This window comes from Myotis yumanensis, unplaced genomic scaffold (genome assembly GCF_028538775.1).
Source record: "Myotis yumanensis isolate MYYU_CA2020_CCGP unplaced genomic scaffold, mMyoYum1.0.hap1 SCAF_4, whole genome shotgun sequence".
NCBI classification, from domain to species: Eukaryota; Metazoa; Chordata; class Mammalia; order Chiroptera; family Vespertilionidae; genus Myotis; species Myotis yumanensis.
In genome coordinates, this window is record NW_027223755.1 from 47422135 (window position 1) to 47441583 (window position 19449).

The 19449-nt window shown below is 38.7% G+C and overlaps 1 pseudogene; it reads left to right on the forward strand.

Moving 5' to 3' along the window:
* The first annotated feature begins 4006 nt into the window (after window positions 1–4006).
* LOC139008112 (mediator of RNA polymerase II transcription subunit 28 pseudogene) lies at window positions 4007–4527 on the forward strand (annotated as a pseudogene).
* Window positions 4528–19449: the final 14922 nt, after the last annotated feature.

The window sequence follows — 19449 nt, forward strand, 5'->3', positions numbered from 1 at the left end:
GACACAGTGATCCAACTTCTGGGAATATATCCTACAAATCTTGAAACATCAATGTGAAAACACATATGCACCCTATGTTCATAGAAGTGTTATTTACAATAGCCAAGATCTGGAAATAGTCCAGGTGCCAACCTTAGATGAAAAAAGTTGTGGTACATTTACACAATGGAATATTACATGGTCATAAAAAAGAAGGAAATCTTACCTTTTGCAACAGCATGGATGGACTTGGAGATTATCATGCTAAGTGAAATAAGCCAGTCAGAGAAAGACAGGTACCATTTGATCTCACTTATATGTGGAATCTAGTGAACAAAATAAACTGGTGAACAAAATAGAACCAGAGGCATGGATACATGAAGCAGACTGACAGCCTTCAGAGGGGAGGCAGAAGAAATACTGCAAGAAAGAAGATGAAGAGATTAGTCAAAGAACATGTATGCATAACCCATAGACACATACAACAACAATGTGGTGATAGCCAGAGGGTAGGGAAGGTGAGGAGGTCATGATTCAATTCCTGTTCAAGACACATGCCCTGGTGTGGGCTCGATCCCCAGTGTGGTGTGTGCAGGAGGCAGCCAATCAATGATTCTCTCTCACCATTGATGTTTCTATCTCTCTCCCCCTCTCCCTTCCTCTCTGAAATTAATAAATATATTTTTTAAAGAATACAGTGCTCAATTTGTGCCATTTCTTCTTGGTCATTATTTTTTTCCTCTGACATTCTATGAATAGTTGGACTTGAGTGTAGTAGATAATACACCAAAGGTTAAACAGTTACCACCAACTTCCATGGTTAAGTTCATATGTATATATACTCAAAATAGCATCTGGAAAATACTGAATGTGTTTCCCTTGATGAGATTGGCAGTAGCATTCTTTGTCCCATTAGGTCAGAAACCGCTCTCATTTTCACATTAATGAGCACGACTTCCCCAGTGGGTTGAGTGCTGGGACAGGGTCCTGTGCCAGGAGAAAGCAAAGGAAACATTCCTGAATGAAACATAATGGTGCATTAAAAGGAGCCTTTTTCATTCTGGGAAATTAGAATTGGTTCTGTCCACCTGGCTCTGTGGCCTTCTGTACCCATGGCTTCTTGATCTTAAGTTTAGACTTGCTCTTTTTAATTTGTGACTTTTTGTTTTCAGTCTGGTATTTTACTTCTTAGATATGATAATAATCATAATTACATTAAAAACTAACATTACAGCTTACTTGCTATCAATTACTATCCACACATTATTGCATTCTTGAAATAATATTTCAATGTTTGTTTCATTATTGTTATTTTATAGATAAGGAAATAGAATCTCTAGAATGATAAATAATTTGTCTAGGTCACAAAACTAAGAGATGGCAAAAATTGAATTTATACCAGGTCTATCTGATTTCAACATCCATTTTCTTTCCTACATGACCACACTAACACTGGAACTCCTGCTTTTTTAACTCCTGCACACCTAGGCCCTTTATTTCCTACCAGCTTGCTGACTCACACCCTGGATTATAGTTATATTATTCCCTTCTCCATCTATCACTGATTTATGGAACTGGGAAAACAAAATTAGGTTACATTTTTTTTATCTAGGATGTTTGTAAAACACTGACTATAGAGTCAAAGACATTGATTAGAATCCTAACTCTTGCATTTCATATACAGTGAGGCCTTGACTTATGAGTTTAATTTGTTCCATGACGAAGCTCGTAACTCAAATTACTCATATGTCAAATCTTAAAGTGAACGAGTGAGACACGTGATGCTGGGCTGATGTGGCGTTCACTGTGACGTTCGCTGCGCCAACTAGCCGTGGGGTATCTGAAGCTGGCTCATAACCCGAATTTTAGCTCACAACTCAAAGCAAAAAATTGGCCAAGAGATGGCTCGTATCTCGAAAAACTCGTTAGTCGGGACACTCGTAAGTCAAGGCCCCACTGTACACTTAAAGCTTTTGAAAAAGCTATTTATCCATTCTGAAGACAGCAGCCTCACCCATCCAATTAGAGGACTTCACTAGATGACATATAACAAAACTATCAGGCTTTCTCTCTGGGGATGCCCTCAGCCCGTCTCTGCAGCCACAGTGACCATATTTGGAATTATTTCTCACATTTCCCTTCTGGTTTCTGACCAAGCTATGTTTGTCCCCTTATGAGAACCCGCTGGGTATCTTTTCAGATTTCAGTACCTGAAAAGGCTTAGCTTCTCCTGAATGATTTTTCATATATTAAACCTATAGACACTAGAAACTTGATTCTCTCTTTGTTTTGGTTGCTGGAAAGCTCAGAATCAGCTCTTGGCCTACCTATAGAAACTATTAAAAATCATTTAGCATGCTTTTTGTATACTAAATTTATATCCAGTTTCCCTTACTCTTCATTATTTACTTCTGTTCTAATCATAAAAACCATTCATTCTCTTTATCTTGTATATGGTCTGTATTGCTGTAAGTACCTTTAAAACTATTTATTACTAATAACTGTATACTAATGAATGAGTACACAGGTGGAGAGGTAGATTCACAGATAAACCAATAAATAAATATAGTATGCCAGAACTTGCTTTTATTACAGCTGACCAATAATTTAATATTTGATCTTTGATTATTCTACAAAAGCTTATACAAGTGTCCAAAAGCAGCATTGTCTTTAGCAAATTAAAAACACATTCAATAGTAGAACCATTGAGCATGATGCCACCGATAGAATAAAATTCATCTGATATTCATTAGGACATTGTTTGGGACAAAATGTGATATGTCACTTTCGTCTGCAAAGTAAGATGTTCCCTGCGTTTTTGTTGATGCCAACCAAGCTGAAGGGAATCACAGCATTGTCAAATCAACCAAACAATTGTCCCATATTAGGATTATAATTCGAAAGTACACGCACACCCATATATAAAAGACCATTTGTTAAGAATGGGGGCACCACAGACTTATATGGATAATCCCTGTGGATTTATAAAAGTCTTGATCTAGCTTATAACTCTGAATCTCATAGAATTAAACTTCTTAGATGCTTTTTTTCACTTTCCTCTAAAACAAATTAAAACACCCCTATTTCTCTTTGGATTAGGAAAAAATAATGGCCTTTTCATTAGGTTTGATATTCAAAGAACTAATTAGCATAAGAATACTGTGTGTGCCACTACTATTATTGAATTTAAAACATGCAGAAAATGTTTTACTCAGAAAATGTTTATTGAGTAACTACTATGTGCCAGGCACTGTACCAAATGCTAAAAATACAGTGATAAATAAGACAAAGTGTCTGTCCTCTTAGATTTCACATTCCACTAAAGAAAAATAGTACAGTGCAGTACAGATAGCACAAATATTAACAAAAATAATTGCAGCAGACAGCTATCCCATGATGCTGTCAACAAGGCCTGTATGCTCACAAACAGATATTGCTTGAACCTTGTTTTTATATTATCTGGTTGTTCTTGATTGAATGTACATGAAATGCTTTTCATATTATTATCCTTATGGTTTTCTAGTGGAAACAATATCTGCCTCCCCAGACCTCCCTTATTAGATACGAAAATTTAACTTGGATACCTGCTCATCTTTCCCACCTACTGCACAATGATGTTCTGACTATCAGGTATGATAGTGAAATTAATGCTTTGTTAGCCACATATTGGTCTTCTCCTACTATCAATATAAGCTTTGGTACATTTTTTTTCTGTCTTTATCTATTATAAAGGACTCCACCTTAGGCAAATACCTCCCTGATAATTCCACTGGTAGAATTGTATATGGATCTAATCTGGATAAATATTGTATAGCTATAGAGATGGATGATGAATAACCCCTTAACTAAATGCCAGGCGGATAGTTAATCACTTTAACTACAAACAATCACCCTTAAGCTACATAATCTTTACTCCCTGGAATGGAGATAAGAAACACCCTAACCTTTGGAATAGAAATTGACAGGATTAAAATCAACTGGTATAAATACAGATGTAACAAGACAATAAGAGACATTTCTGTGAGGTATGTTCTCCAGGCAGCCACCCGGTGCCCTGCTCCCACCGCCGCCGCCGGGCCTCCTGGGCTAGCCCTCACTTCTTCAGGTTGTGCCAGGCGCTCCCAGATCTTCTCCGAGAACCTTGGTGGATGAGTTGGAGTCATCTTTCGAGGCTTGCTTTGCTTCTCTGGTGAGTCGGGACTGTGTCAATGGCACAGATCAGGAGGAAATTCGAACTGGTGTTGATCAGTGTACCCAGAAATTTCTGGATATTGCAAGACAAACAGAATGTTTTTTCTACAAAAAAGATTGCAGTTATCTGTCCAGAAGCCAGAGCAGGTTATCAAAGAGGATGTCTCGGAACTGCGGAACGAGCTGCAGCAGAAAGACGCCCTGGCCCAGAAGCACCTGACCAAGCTACGACATTGGCAGCAGGTGCTGGGGGACATCAACGGGCAGCACAAGAAGCCCGCCGACATCCCGCAGGGCTCCCTGGCCTACCTTGAGCAGGCGTCTGCCAACATCCCTGCGCCTATGAAGCAGAACTGAGAAAAACTTGGCTGGAGATCCTGGCTAGAGATCCTGGCTAGACTGCTGATCAACTGAAAGCTGTCTCTGTGTCATTCCTTCTTTGCCAACTCCGTCGACACCTTTGGGGACCTCTGGACTGCTGGGGTTGGACCCCAACAGAAGGGTGTTTGCTGGTTTCTTTCTGAAAGAGCTGAATTTAATACCAGTCTTTGTAGGTGACGCTCATCATGATCTCCCCTACTCAAATTGATCACTGGGCTTGGTTGCAAAGAACAATTCAGAAAGGATATTCAAGTAAAATCTGCAGACATCTCGTGATTATTTCTGGTCTTATGGTTTTCCTCGTTCATAACCTGATGGCCATTTATGACAGATACTGGGAGTCACAAGATGTCACCATGATCCAACTAGAATTGATCCAACTAGAATTGCCGAGGTATCTCATTAACGAGGATCAAATCGATGCCTTACAAAAGGCAAAACGGAAGTACGCCAAGTCAGGATGATCTGAAATTAAACTTGGATGCCTTTGGGCCTTTTTAAAGTCTCTTGAGCTTTTTTAAATAGAAATAAATTTGGGTTTCACACACACACACACACACAAAAATAAATAAATAAATAAATAAATAAATAAATAAAATAAATAATTGCAGATAGGTTTAAAGAAAATAAGGAAGAGTAATATGCTCAGTTAGTATACAATCAAGGAAATATTCTATTTAAAACAAGGTAATGAATTAGTGAAAGATCTGAAGAATCAAATAGCACAGTGAGACTTTGCAGAGATTAGCAAGAATGAAGTCAGAGAAGGGGGAGAGAAATTCCTTCCATCTCTGCCTTAATGCCACCCATTGGTCAGATGCAACAAGAAGCCAGTTGACATGCCAGCCTGGAAAATATAGCCTGCAGTAGTCAGCCTCACTGACCAACTGCCCAGGGGCAGATAAACAAGGACAGGATCTGAAGTCAAACAAGCCCAAGCTTACACAAAAATAGGGAGGGAGCAGGAAGGAGAGTAGCTATTTTAAAAAGCAATCAATGATGGTTATGGTAGGAGATGACATTTGAGCAGAGATCTGAAGATGAGAAGGAGAAAGCCATCAAGAGATCTGAGGAAAGCATTCCAGGTAGAGGAGCAGCAAGTATAAAGGCCCCAAGGGCAGAAAAGACCTTATGAAGTTTGAACAACGGCATGAAGACTCCATATAAAGGAGAGAGTGATAGGAGATGTGATCAGTTGGCTGGAAACAGCTCATTGCAGGCTCCTATGCGTTATGGTAAGGAGTTTCAATTTTATTATTGCATTAACTGGAGAAATGTTTAATTGTATTCCAGCTCTGTTCCTTGCTTACATCTTGTCAACCTCGCCTATATCTCCCCAACATCAAGAATGCACATATATTCAAATAAACTTGGAGGAGACTGTAAGCAAGCACTCAAACAGAACTCATGCTTCACTATTACATCCTTCCTCCCATGTAAATATGGAGAAAGTTCCACTAACTGTAGGTCGCCAACATAGCTCCTGATCCAAGCCCTGGCATTCTCCCAATTCTTTCTAAGCAGCACAGATAAGAAATCTCTGTGCCATATCCATTATTTTATTGTTCTATAAAAAATGGTGAGATAAAATAAATGTAAGTTATTAGTGAGAAATTTTAACTTTGGAAATGGTCTTTTGTGACATGGAATATTGCCATTAGTTTATTAAAGACTTGGGAAACTAGAAATTTTATACTGCATAAACTCATTATCTTCTATGGATTAATCTAAATTTATTTAGATCAATAATTATGGAAAACATTTTCTCTTTAAAAATTTATGAAGAAAAGAATAGAAATGACAATTAACTGAACCATTAGATTAAGGTATATCAGATATTCATTTGTTCATGAAGTAGTTCATTAGTACCTATCATATGCCAAGCAGCACAGCAAATATTGAGGACACAGCCGCAATGTTGTCCTAGACATGGTCCTTGACCTGCTAGAGATTTATGGTTAATGACCACATCATTGTACTTCCTGTGGCAGCTACAACACTGCCTTTGCACATAGTAGGTGCTAAATAACTATATGGCAAATGAACGAACAAGTGATTCCATTTAATGTATTACTTTCATCAAAAAGGGAATCAATTTGTATAACAGTTAAGTTCCAAAACCAGAAAAGAACATGTTAAAATGCCAAGCAAGCACAGTTTAAACAGAAAACTAACTTTGTTCAATTAAAGTATAATTGTTAAAGTTAAGAGTTGAGATAGTATGTGAAAAATGGCATGTCACTGAGAAAGGGATATGAAAACATTTAAAAATTAAAACTTTGAGTAAAGTTTTGGAATAGGAAAAGTCCAAACTAACTTTCCCAGTGAGAGCGAAAGATTAGCAATGACTGGGGGGAAATAGTACAACTGAAAATCCAATAATACATTACTTGCTGAGACCCTTATATAAAATATTGCCCTTTTAATTTGTGTGATTTAATGTGGAAGCAAATTAGCATAGCATGTAGAACAAAAAAGATAATGTCAGTTATGTCCAACATTTCTTTGGAAAATTATACCTAAATTTCACTTACTGGAAACATATAAAATGTGTGAATATGTCAAAGAGTACATGTTTGCTATATAATACAACTTTTTCTCTTCATACCTGTAGAAATTGTCTAGCATCATATATTGTCAGGTATATGGACAGAGATAAAGTGAAAATCTTCTATTATAACCTACTGTGTAATCAGTTAGTTAATTAACCTAACAATAATGCTTGCTAAAATAATATCTGAATATCTTAAAACCTGAAATTCTCTAAATGCTTGGTAAAATAGACCTAACTGGTTTGGCTTAGTGGATAGAGCATCGGCCTGTAGACTGAAGGGTCCTGAGTTCGAGTCCGGTCAAGGGAGGCTCGATACCCAGTGGGGTCTTGCAGAAGGCAGCCCATCAATGATTCTCTCTCATCGTTGATGTTTCTATCTCTTTCTCCCTCTCCCTTCCTCTCTGAAAGCAATAAAAATATATTAATAAAATAGTGCTTGGTATAATAAACACTAAGACACTATATTTTTTAAAAAATCAAGCCAGAATCAATGCAAGAATAGCTAAATGAATAGGACTATATATCAGTATTGTCCTAGACAGTAAAGAATATTATATAGAAATAATACCTAAAGAAAAAAATAATGAAGAATTATATTTGTCATTTCACATCATTAAAATATAGGCTGAAATAATTTTAACTCACATGAGTGAAGTATTCCACCAAATCTGGCCAAAGATCTGCTTTTCTAAGAAAATAAAAGGAATTCATTGTGTCCAGATTTAGGATAAATCTGTTCCTACAAGCAGAGACATCTGTTGTTGCTAACATTTTTTTGAGTGTGTGAATATAAGTTGAATATGAACTTTACTTTCATAAACTTTTTTTCTCCATCTGCATTTCAAATTCAAAAGTTTGGAGACATGTAAAGGGGAGTAGTCCTTCTCAAACTCTAAAGAATATAGAATATATTTTTAACTAGAAAAGAAGACTAAGTGTGAATGCTGAGAAACAATGTGCTTCTGTGCTTGGTTAGCCCACTAACTCTTTAATAAAGTTAAAAAAAATACTAGTAGTCTTTATAAAAAACCAAAGACCACTACAGTTCTTTGATAGCATAAATATACCAGGTGAGTCTGAAGCATCAGCAGGCCTACCAGGATAGGCTGGGGCCAGGAACACGAAAAGCAGGGGATATATTTCTTCCCTTAAAATCAAATGAATAGCTACCCAGAGAAAACAGCTGCTGTGATGGTTAATTATCACAGTTGGAGTCCAGGCTTTTAACGCGGGCTTAGCTCCCCTGTATATTGGTATAAGGATTTGCACGCACACCACCAGATTCCGTCTCTACAGCGAAAGCTTTGGCAGAGTCACCAGGAGTTAGTTGTCCAGAGGCAATCAGAACTGGGCTCCAGGCCCGGCTCAGCCCTTTCCAGCTGTGTGACCTCAAGAAAGCTGTTCACCTTTGCAAACCTCATCAACTTAATGGGATGGTTTAGGACTGTGGGAGATAAATCTTATCTCCCTACAACTGAGGGCTTTTTCCAGGTCCAGAGACCTGCACTGACCTTTCTCCATGTTCTGTTTACTCAGCTCTGCCTCTGGGGAAAGACTTCTCTGATTAGTAACTGGTCAGACTCAGCTCCAGGGAGCAAGCAGGGCCACCAAATCATAGGGAACAATGAATGATGTTCTGCTTTTCCAGGTCTTAAACCTTACCTAGGAGACCTAGCCCAGTTTTTTGGGTGTGTTTTTTTTTGGGGGGTGGGGGGGGTGGGGAGAGGGGTTGGGGGAAGTTAGACATAATTATTTATAGGTATTGCTCTAAGATATTTTTTAATTAAATCTTTATTGTTGAAAGTATTACATATGTCCCCTTCCCCCTCACCCACCATTGACTGCCCCAGGCCTCCACCACTCTATTGTCTGTGTCCATGGGTTATGCATATATGAATACAAGTTCTTTGGTTAATCTCTTCCCACCCACCCCTGCCTTCCTTCTGAGATTCTATAGTCTGTTCCATGCTTCTATATCTCTGGATCTATTTTGTTAATCATTTTATTTTGTTCATTAGATTCCACATATGAGTGAGATCATGTGATACCTGTCTTTCTCTGACTGGCTCATTTTGTTTAGTATAATACTCTCCAGGTCCCACCATACTGTCTCAAAGGGTATAAGATCCTTCGTTTTTACTGCTGCATAGTATCATGCTATAAATGTACCACAGCTTTTTTATCCACTCATCTATTGATGGGCACTTGGGCTGTTTCCAGATCTTAGCTATTACAAATTGTGCTGATATGAACATAGGGGTGCACACATTCTTTCTAATTGGTGTTTCAGGTTTCTTAGGATATATTCCTAAAAGTGGGATCACTGGGTCAAATGGCAGTTCCATATTTAATGTTTTGAGAAAACTCCATACTATTTTCCATAATGGCTGCACCAGTCTGCATTTCCACCAGCAGTGCACTAGGGTTCTCTTTTCTCTACATCCTCACCAGCACTTGTCATTTATTGATTTGTTGACAGTTGCCATTCTGACAGGTGTGAGGTGATACTTCATTGTCATTTTAATTTGCATCTCTCTGATAATAGGTGACTTTGTTAATTTTTTCATGTCTCTTAGCCATCTGTATGTCCACTTGGGAGAAGTGTCTATTTAGGTCCTTTGCCCATTTTTTAATTGGATTGCTTGTCTTCCTTCTGTTAAGTTGTATGAGATCCTTATTTACTTTGGATATTAACCCTTTTTAGAGGTATCATTAGCAGATATATTCTCCCATAGAGTGGGGTCCCTTTTCATTTTGTTGATGGTTTCTCTTGCTGTGCAGAAGCTTTATATTTTGATGTAGTCCCATTTGTTTGTTTTCTCCTTAGTTTCCTTTTCCTTAGGAGATGTATCTGTAAACATATTGCTATGAGAGATGTCTGAGATTTTGCTGCCTATGGTTTCTTCTAAGATTTTTGTGGTTTCAAAACTTACATTTAAGTCTGTTGTCCTTTTTGAGTTTATTCTTGTGTGTGGTATAAATTGGTGGTCTAGTTTCATTTTTTTTGCATGTATCTGTTCAATATTCCCAACACCATTTATTGAAGAGACTGTCTTGACTTCATTGTATGCTCTTGCCTCCTTTGTCAAATATTAATTGAGCATAATGGCTTGGGCCGATTTCTGATTTCCGGTGTCTCGGTTTTGTTCCATTGATCTATATGTCTGTTCTTGTGCCAGTACCAGGCTGTTTTGAGTACAGTGGCTTTGTAGTATAACTTAAAATCTGGTATTGTGATCCCTCCAACTTTCTTCTTCTTTCTCAACATTGCTGTGACTATTTTGGATCTTCTTTGGTTCCACATAAATTTTTGGAGTATTTATTCTAGCTCTATGAAATATGCCATTGGTATAGGTTACATTGAATCTATAAATTACTTTGGGTGGTATGGATATTATAATGATGTTAATTCTACCAATCCATGAACACAGCATATTCTTCCACTTGTGTATATCTTCCTCTATCTCTTTTTTTCAATATCCTGTCATTTTCTGAGTACAAGTCTTTTACCTCCTTGGTTAAGTTTATTTCTATGTATCTTAATTTTTTTGTTTCAATGGTAAATGGCATTGTTTGTTTAGTTTCTCTTTCTGAGAATTCATTATTGGTGTATAGAAATGCCATCAATTTCTGGGTGTTAATATTGTATCCTGCTTTGCTAGCCCAGTAGCTCACAAAGTGTGGTTCTCAGACCAGCTGCACCAACATCATCTGGAAACTTATTAAAAAGGTAAATTCTTGCACTCACACCATATCTACTTTATTAATCTCCTAGGGCTGCCATAATACAATACCACAGACTAGGTGGCTTGAACAGAAGAAATTTATTGCTTCTCAATTCTGGAGGCTAGAAGTGTAAGATGAAGATTGCACAGATTTGGTTCTTCTGTAGTCAGTCAGTCTCTCTCTCTCTCTCTCTCTCTCTCTCTCTCTCTTCCAGATGGCTGCCTTCCAGCTGTGTCCTCACATGGCTTTTCCTCTGTGTGTGAGTATCTCTGGAGTCTCTTCCTCTTTTTATTAAAAGAAAAATTAGTCATCTTTCATTAGGGCCCCACTCTTATGACCTCATTTAACCTTAATTACCTTTTTAAAGGTCCTGTCTCCAAATACAGTCACATTCTGAAGTACTGGGGTTAAGGCTTCAATGTATAGCTTTGGGAGGGACACAATTCAGTCCATAACACCTGTTGAGAAAGAAACTCAAAGATTGGGGCCAGCAATCTTTGTTTTAATAAATTCTCCAAGTGATTTTAATGCAAGTTAAAGTTTGGGAGCTATTTTGCTACCCAGAGAGGACATCCACTCACCATAAGAAAAGGGTAATCTGGGCTGAAGTGATAAGCTTATCATGAGGGTCTATAGATTTTTTTAAACAGCATTGATTCTGACACACACACACACACACACACACACACACACACAGAAAGATACACAGATTAATCTTGAAGATGACCTCAGGACCAGCATTGTTTGGGCAAACGTGTGAGTGTGAAGTAAAGCGAGCTCTAACTAGAAAGCTGAACTCTGGAGCTAAGGCCTGGGCAAGGGTTTAGTCAGCAAGGGCATGACTGCAAGCATCCATCAAATACCATGTGAGTGCTGGAGGCACATTCAGCCGAGAGCAGATTAGAGTCACAGACATTCTCCGGAACTGGCCTTGGAAAGTAGACTGCACCTTTTAGACTGAGTAAACCCCCCACTTAGATTCTTAGATAATTCCAGAAGTAGTGGGATCTCAAAAGAGAGCTGGCAGTCTATTTTAATACACTGATGCCTACCTTAACATGCAAGTATTAAATAGAAGTGATACATTAATTACATTCTTATTGAGATTACCTAATCTCAAAGGAAATATTACTGTGCTTCCTGCATAAAGCAGGAAGGGGTAAAAGAGGACACGCGATGGGATTTAACATCCTGGCTGGCTTTCAGAATCACCTGAGAAGATTGTCAATCCATGGGTTTCCCAGACCTAACCTTGCCTGACTTAATGAGATTCCCCAAAGATAGGGCTCAAGCTTCAATGCTGCCTGGTCTCTGAGCAAGTGGAAAGTTGGAAAAACACAACATTTACTGAATAAATAGTTCATCATATTAAGCAACAGGGATACAAAATTAGAACTTTGGCTTTTTGTCACATATTTTATAAGAATTTGAAGGAGGAAGAAGAAAATAAAGTGAGAGCAGCTTACCACAAAATAACTCCAAATTAGAATTTGGATATTATAAAATGATAATACTGATATGGGAAGTGGAATCAACCTTACTTTCCCTCTCTCTTTTCCCTTACCCTACTGCGGCTTTCTATACAAAGCTGTCTGGCCCCTTGACCAATTCACCAACAGGTATGCTACTCACTGACACTGTGTGAGGATGCCACCACTTCAGCATGATATCACACCCATGATATCTCCTTCATGATTTAATGTTAATATAATTGCTCAAAAATATAATATTACTTTTGTCAAAATTAAAATTGAATTTTAAAAATCTGTTTCTTCATAATCATCTAAATAATCACCTATAATATTTATAAAAGAGATTCTAAAATTTATTTCAACCTCTCACCCCCCCCCAAAAAAAATATTTTTGAAATAATTTGGCTAATTTTGAGGCAAATTAAGGAAAATAATTTACTTTTGAAATATTAGAATGATTTATTAGCTGTCTTCTTGTCAGGCATCTGTATTCCTAAAAATTCCCTGTCCTTTTGTATCAAATTTAGTTTACTTTTATATAAAGGCCTTGCTTTTGTTATTTATTTTCTTAGAGCTGCCTCTTATTCTTTAAAAATTAGCCTCTGAAATGTATGCAAAATAGGATCTTGTATTTTACCTTACATCAACAGAGATGACTAGAAACTCTTTCCATAGCTGCTAATTCTACCTCTAACACAGACCTGACAATTCAGTTACCCTCACATCAGAACAGGCTTATATGTGAGGGAGATAACAAGTCAACAAGACCCTTGCAGGGGTTTTGATTAAATCACAAAACTAAAAATCATATTGCCTTATTTTAAGCATCTTTTTCTTTAGTATCAAGGTTTTTTTGTTTGTTTTCACTTTTGTCCTTTTTGTACCCTTTCCTGCTACTTACTACCATATTTGACTATTTGAACTATAATTTATAACAAGTCATCAGTAACAACTTACTGGTATAATTTTCACTTTCATCTGTAGATTCAACTGTGTAGCAGGTGGCAACCTCAACTCACTTGATATTGTTCTCATAATATCATCAAAACATTGCCTTTAAATAACTCTTTTCCATCTGCCATAGATACCAATGGCAAAGAGGCTTCACATTAGTTTTGATAGTTGTAGTTAAGAAAGTTATGGACTTGTTTGTATCATATCTGTCTCCCAAACATGAATGTGAAAACAATATAGGGTATAATTACTCTTTAGAATTTATCCCTGTGTCTCCATATAAATTTTTCACCTGTCCCAGTTTGGAGTTTTGTGATCTCTCAGCAACATTATACAGCTGCCTCTGTTGTCATTAAAGAACCAGTGGGACCATTTCATGTGATTTCTGTGGTTTGTCTGAACACAATTCCTCTCTTCTTGAAAGCCTAAGACAAACATGGGTATAAGATAAAATGCAGCATTCACATACAGTTTCCATAGATTTATGGGACAATCATTTATTGCGCTCTTCTGAAGACCAAAGCGTGTAATAGGTGCTGGGAGTTATTAATGAGATATTCTCCTAGGACCTCAAGGAGCTTAGAATACAAAATAAAAAAGAATAGTGTCACAACACAATTTGTTCCCTAGAACACTAATTTTAAGCAAGATGTTTTACAGGAAATAGTAAAATGAGCATGGAACCTGTCTTCTAGGTGCTCATAAGAGAGAGGAAACAAAACGGTAAAGAAAGCTGAAATTGACAAGTAGCATCAGTGAGGCATAAAGTACTAGTACACTAGGAATTAAAAGGAAGATGGCCATATGATCAGGAATTCTCAGAGCTGAGTTTCTGCTGTTTTAATAAACAACAATTATAAAGGGTTATCAGAAAATTTTCTTTTTATGAGAAAGATTCGGATAAAAAAAGTCCTAACATGGACACTAAAATGATTTTCCCGTGGGTATCAAAATAACAGGATACAGTGTACTTGATGGCATATGCTAATTAGAAACACATTTGCATAGCATCTGATATGCAGTTTTTCCAAGTGCTTTGGTTGGAAGTTGACAAAAGCCTTCCAGGTGTCAGCATTTTGCCCAGAAAGACATTTTCTATTCCCACATCTCCACACACAGCATGACATTATAAGCTAAAAGGGCATTGTCAAATTTTAGCTTAAAAAGGATCCTTATAAATCTGCCAAATATTTTTTTACTTCAGATATAATTTCCATCAGCAAATATAACATGAAATAAATATGTAGCTGCTTGTTAGGGTCTATGTGTTGAGCATTTGGAAAAGTTAATCTTTCAGAGAATGTTGTTAGTGCTCTTCTGTGGCTAAATCATAGACAACATCTTTAAAATATTCAATGTGGTCCCTTTCTGAAAGACAGCATTTATTTAATAATTAAATCATAATATTAAAAAGAGAGAGGTATTACATAGTAAAACCAAACCTTGCAATTTTTTGTCTTATATATTTATAGATTTTTATTTCCTCAGTGTTTTATTTTATCCAACAAGACTCCAAATCCCTTAAAGGTTACTGTTGGATTGTCTTAGACTTCTCTACCGGCAGATGGTCTTCCTCACCCTTTCCACCCATCTAAATCCCTAGGACTGAACAGACATGAAACCCAAAGGAATACAGGCTTAATGCTAAATATTTTATGAACAAAGGATGGATACAGGCTATGATGAAAGAATAGGCTTGTATATTAAAAGCTGCTAATCATCCCCAGGACCCTGAAAGCCTATCAACAAGGAAGTTCAAAAGCTGTCATCCTGGGAGGTATCCAAAACTGGAAGCAGGAAATACACACAGGTATCCGGAGACAAGAAGGAGGGTTCAGACCTAGGGCAGCTGGCCACATTCTGCCAAGCACTTGAACTTCCCCCAGCACTGGTTTCTGTGGGTCACCAGAGTGGTTAGCTGCTTTCACTCCAGGGCATCACAACAGCGTCATTCCACCTTGGACACATCTCATCCGTTAAGGCCTCTCTCATAACTCACCTCTACACAGATTCCTTACCTTAAATTTCTAATAATCTTTCTCTTCTGACTCCCTGTCCCATTTTCAGGTCTATTTTGGACAACTGTAATGTGTGCTTTACCACTCGTACTATTAAATAAACTTGAAACCCAATTGTTTATTAAAAAAAAAAAAAAAAAAAAAGAGGTTGAAAACCAGGCTCAGAAAACCTGAGGCAATGCTGAGCCAGAAAGCAAAGAGTGGGTCGGCTCTGGTGGAAATTCATATGTAGCAGATCACATGGTGGAACTTGGAACTGTTATGCCCAGATTTCAGGATCCCCAAGAAACCACATCAGGGAGCCAGCCAGTCCGATGCAAAAGCATAAGAGTCTTTATTCGAGCTAGCTCGGCTCCCCCACCTTGCCGACGCAGCAACAGGAAGCAGAGAGAGATAACTCTGTGTGGAGACGGGTTATATAGGGGGAGTTGGAGGAAGGGGAGGAGAAAGGACTGTGCTCTGCCGATTGGCCAGGCACAAGTCTGTGTCTTGTTCCTGGGTGTGGCTAGCAGAGGCTTAGACTTCCGGGAAGAAGCTCCTTGCCAAGCATGTGGCCAAGGTAAGATGGAGCACTTACCCTGGGGCAAGGTGGAGGGCGTAGCCCTTACCCTGGGGCAAGGTGGAGGGCCTAGCCCTCGCCCTTTCAGAACTAATAAAGCATTTTACAAAGGAAATATTTTCTAAATACCTGTGCCAAAAGCTAAGCTCAAAGTGGTAGTTTAGAAACACATATTAGAAAAGGCCAGCAAGGCAGGGAAGTACTGAATATTGGATTGGCAATAGACCTTAGAATCCAGAGAGATTCTAAGAAGCCAATTTGTGAAGGATAAATGACACTGGCCATCTAAAGTTGTTCCCCATTCTTTCCTCCCAGCAGCCCCCACTTTGCAATCTTTCCCAGGAATCTTGGCCATATGGCCTCAGGGAATCTTTCTTACCTGAGTTCCATTTGAGCAAGTCATAGCTAATTTGAGAACATAGAAAGTCCCATGACCTTGCCATACCCAAAACGGGACAGTAGCCCCTAAAGGCGAGGATCGTAGCAGACACTTTGATTTTTCTGCTATGTATTCTTAAACCCAATCTAGACAAAAGGGAATAAATGTGGAAAAGTATAGGTGTTTTGCACATATTTAAAATCAGGTTATTAAATAGGTTTTTATTCATTTCAGAGAGAGAAAGGGAGAGAGAGATAGAAACATCAATGATGAGAGAGAATCATTGATTGGTTGCCTCCTGCATGTCCCCCACTGGGGAATGATCCCACAACCTGGGCATGTGCCTTGTTAGTTAGTTAGTTAGTTAGTTTGTTTGTTTGTTTGTTTGTTTAATTTCAAAGAGAGAGGAAGAAAGAGGGAGAGAGAGAGAGATTGGTTGCCTCCAGCATGCAACCCAATTTGGGATCAAAACCACAATTTGGGCATGTGCCCTGACTGGGAATCGAACCAGCGACCTCTAGGTAAATGGGACGACACTCCAGCCAACTGAGCCATACTGTGCAGGGCAAGTCAGATTATTTTTAATGCACTGTTAAGGTATTTTTTGACACACTGTTTATAAAAGAATGAATGTCATTTCCAATTGTTTCAGCTTTGGATTTTTGTTTCCTTCCTATGCTTTATGTCTGTAGTTGCTTTTATTATGCTTGATAGGTGCCTACCCACTCCCCGCCACAGAGTTATCACACAACTATTTATGAAATATTTAAAAAATTATAAAAGTGTGTTTCACATATTCCACACTTATCCCCCACCTGAAGCTGATAGCTAGTACTTCTTTCTGCTTTTAAAATATAATTTCTGATCTCCAGAGGCTTATCAGAGTGAAACACACTTTCCTTGCTAATGTATCTAGAGAGCTAAATCAGCAATAACTGGCCCTTTTACTAGGATATTTTTGGAAAGTTGTTCAATACCCAATAAAACTATTAATGGCATATAAAAGTAAATGGCATGTCTGGCTGGTGTGGCTCAGTGGTTGAGTATCCACCTATGAACCAGGAGGTCACGGTTCAATTCCCAGTCAGGACACATGCCTCAGGTTGTGGGCTGGACCCCCAGTAGAGGGTGTGTAGGAGGCAGCCAATCAATGATTCTCTCTCATCATTAATGCATCTATCTCTCTTTACCTCTCTTTTCCTCTCTGAAATGAATAAAAATATATTTTAAAAAATAAAAGTAAATGCATTTTATTTGAATTTTGATTGCCTTTTAGTGACTTAGAAGTAAAAAAAGTCTAACAACAAAAACAAGTAACACATAAAAAATGAAATGAATGAATGAATTTAAATTGTAAACAAATCCTATATAATAAAGAGGTAATATGCAAATTGACCGTCATGCCCTTACAAGATGGCTTCCTATGACCAGGCCAGCAAGGGAGTTAGTGAGGGATGACCAAATGACTGAACAGCAAACTGTGTGGGGTGTCCAGGCCAGTGGGGGGGCTGTGAGGGGCGACCAGGCTGGCAGGCGGGGTAGTTAGGGGTGACTAGGCTGGCAGAGGGGGGCAGTTGGGGATGACCAGGCCAGCGGGGGGGGGGGGGGGCAGTTGGGTGATTAGGATGGCAGGGGGGGCCATGAGGGCGACTAGGCCAGCAAGGAGGGGGCAGTTGGGGGCAACCAGGCAGGCAGGCAGGTGAGCAATTAGGAGCCAGTAGTCCAGGATTATCAGAGGGCAGTCAGAAATCCCCCAAGTCCCGGATTGGAGAGGGTTCAGGCTGGGCTGAGGGGACTCCCCACCCTGTGCATGAATTTTATGCACCCAGCCTCTAGTAATATAATAAAGCCCCAAACTCAGTCAACATCAGAGGGAGAGGAGAACATAAACCATGTTAATCTTTCAGATGTTAATCTCCCTCATTTTTCATCTAATGTTTTGGTTACTTATTTTATCTACACTTGACACCACTGCTCACATGGAAGTGTATCATGGCTGGGACCAAAGAGTTACTCTCTTAGGTTCTCAGTAAGGCCTCAAAATAAAGTTATAATAATCTCTCTGAATTGTTTTATTAATATATACTTTTCTTTATTTCAGAGAGGAAGGGAGAGGGAGAGGGAGATAGAAACATCAATGATGAGAGAGAATCATTGATCAGCTGCCTCCCACATGCCCCCCCACTGGGGATTGAGCTCACAAAGGTATATACCCTTGACCAGAATCAAACCCGGGACCTTTCAGTCCACAGGTCGACACTCTAGCCACTGAGCCAAACTGGCTAGGGCTGAATTATTTTATACATGTATCCCTGGTATGCAATTAAGATCTTGTTCATCATAAACTTTAATAGCCCATTACTAGATATCTATAGTGTATCACAATTTACTTTTTAATAATACCCCAAATAATTGTTATAAATAGCACAATTATTACATTGTAATTTATGTATTATAACTATTATTTCTTACATGACCATATTAACTTGTTTTAGTTTTTTTTAAATAAATTTTAAGGGAAAGGAGGGAGAGAGGGAAGGAGGAAGAAGACTTGCTCAACCTCTGCCAGGCCCTGACCTGGCCTCAACTCTCAACTGCCCCCTTGGAATTATCCCCCACACATTCACACATGTCCTCATTTAAATTTGTGGATACAGAGAAGTGAGGGAGAAATGACAAGTAAGCAGACAATACTGGGAAGACGGGCCAGAGAGATACAGGGAAGGGAGATTTCTTTCAACTGGGAAGGTCAGAGCACATGCATTTAAATTGGCTTCAGGGTATATTATATTTTGTGCAAAGTAACTGACATAAACATAAGAGAAAGAAGCAAAGGTGGACAAGCATGGGGAATGTAGGGAAGAGAAGAAAAAAGTCACTTTACAGCCTAGGTTCAATAAACAAAACATGACGCTTTGTAGACAGGCAGGTACAGCAGCTTCTCCATACCCCTCTATGCCTCATGCATTCCAGATATGACAACATTCTGCTTCTGGAGATGCACTTTGGGGAACAAAGCAGAGCTCTGAGCAGCGTATTAAATTAGGTCTGTGTCAGCTATGAGAACCTCTTTATCAAGGGAGCGAATAAGACACAGGAAGAAGGTGAGTGTCGATGGTGTGGTGGGGAGCAGTGCAGGGAAGGCCAATAGTGGACACCCAGGAGGACAGCCTCAGCGACACCTTGGAGGGAGCCTGAGGTGGGCCACATGGATTCTGGTTACAATACACACAAAG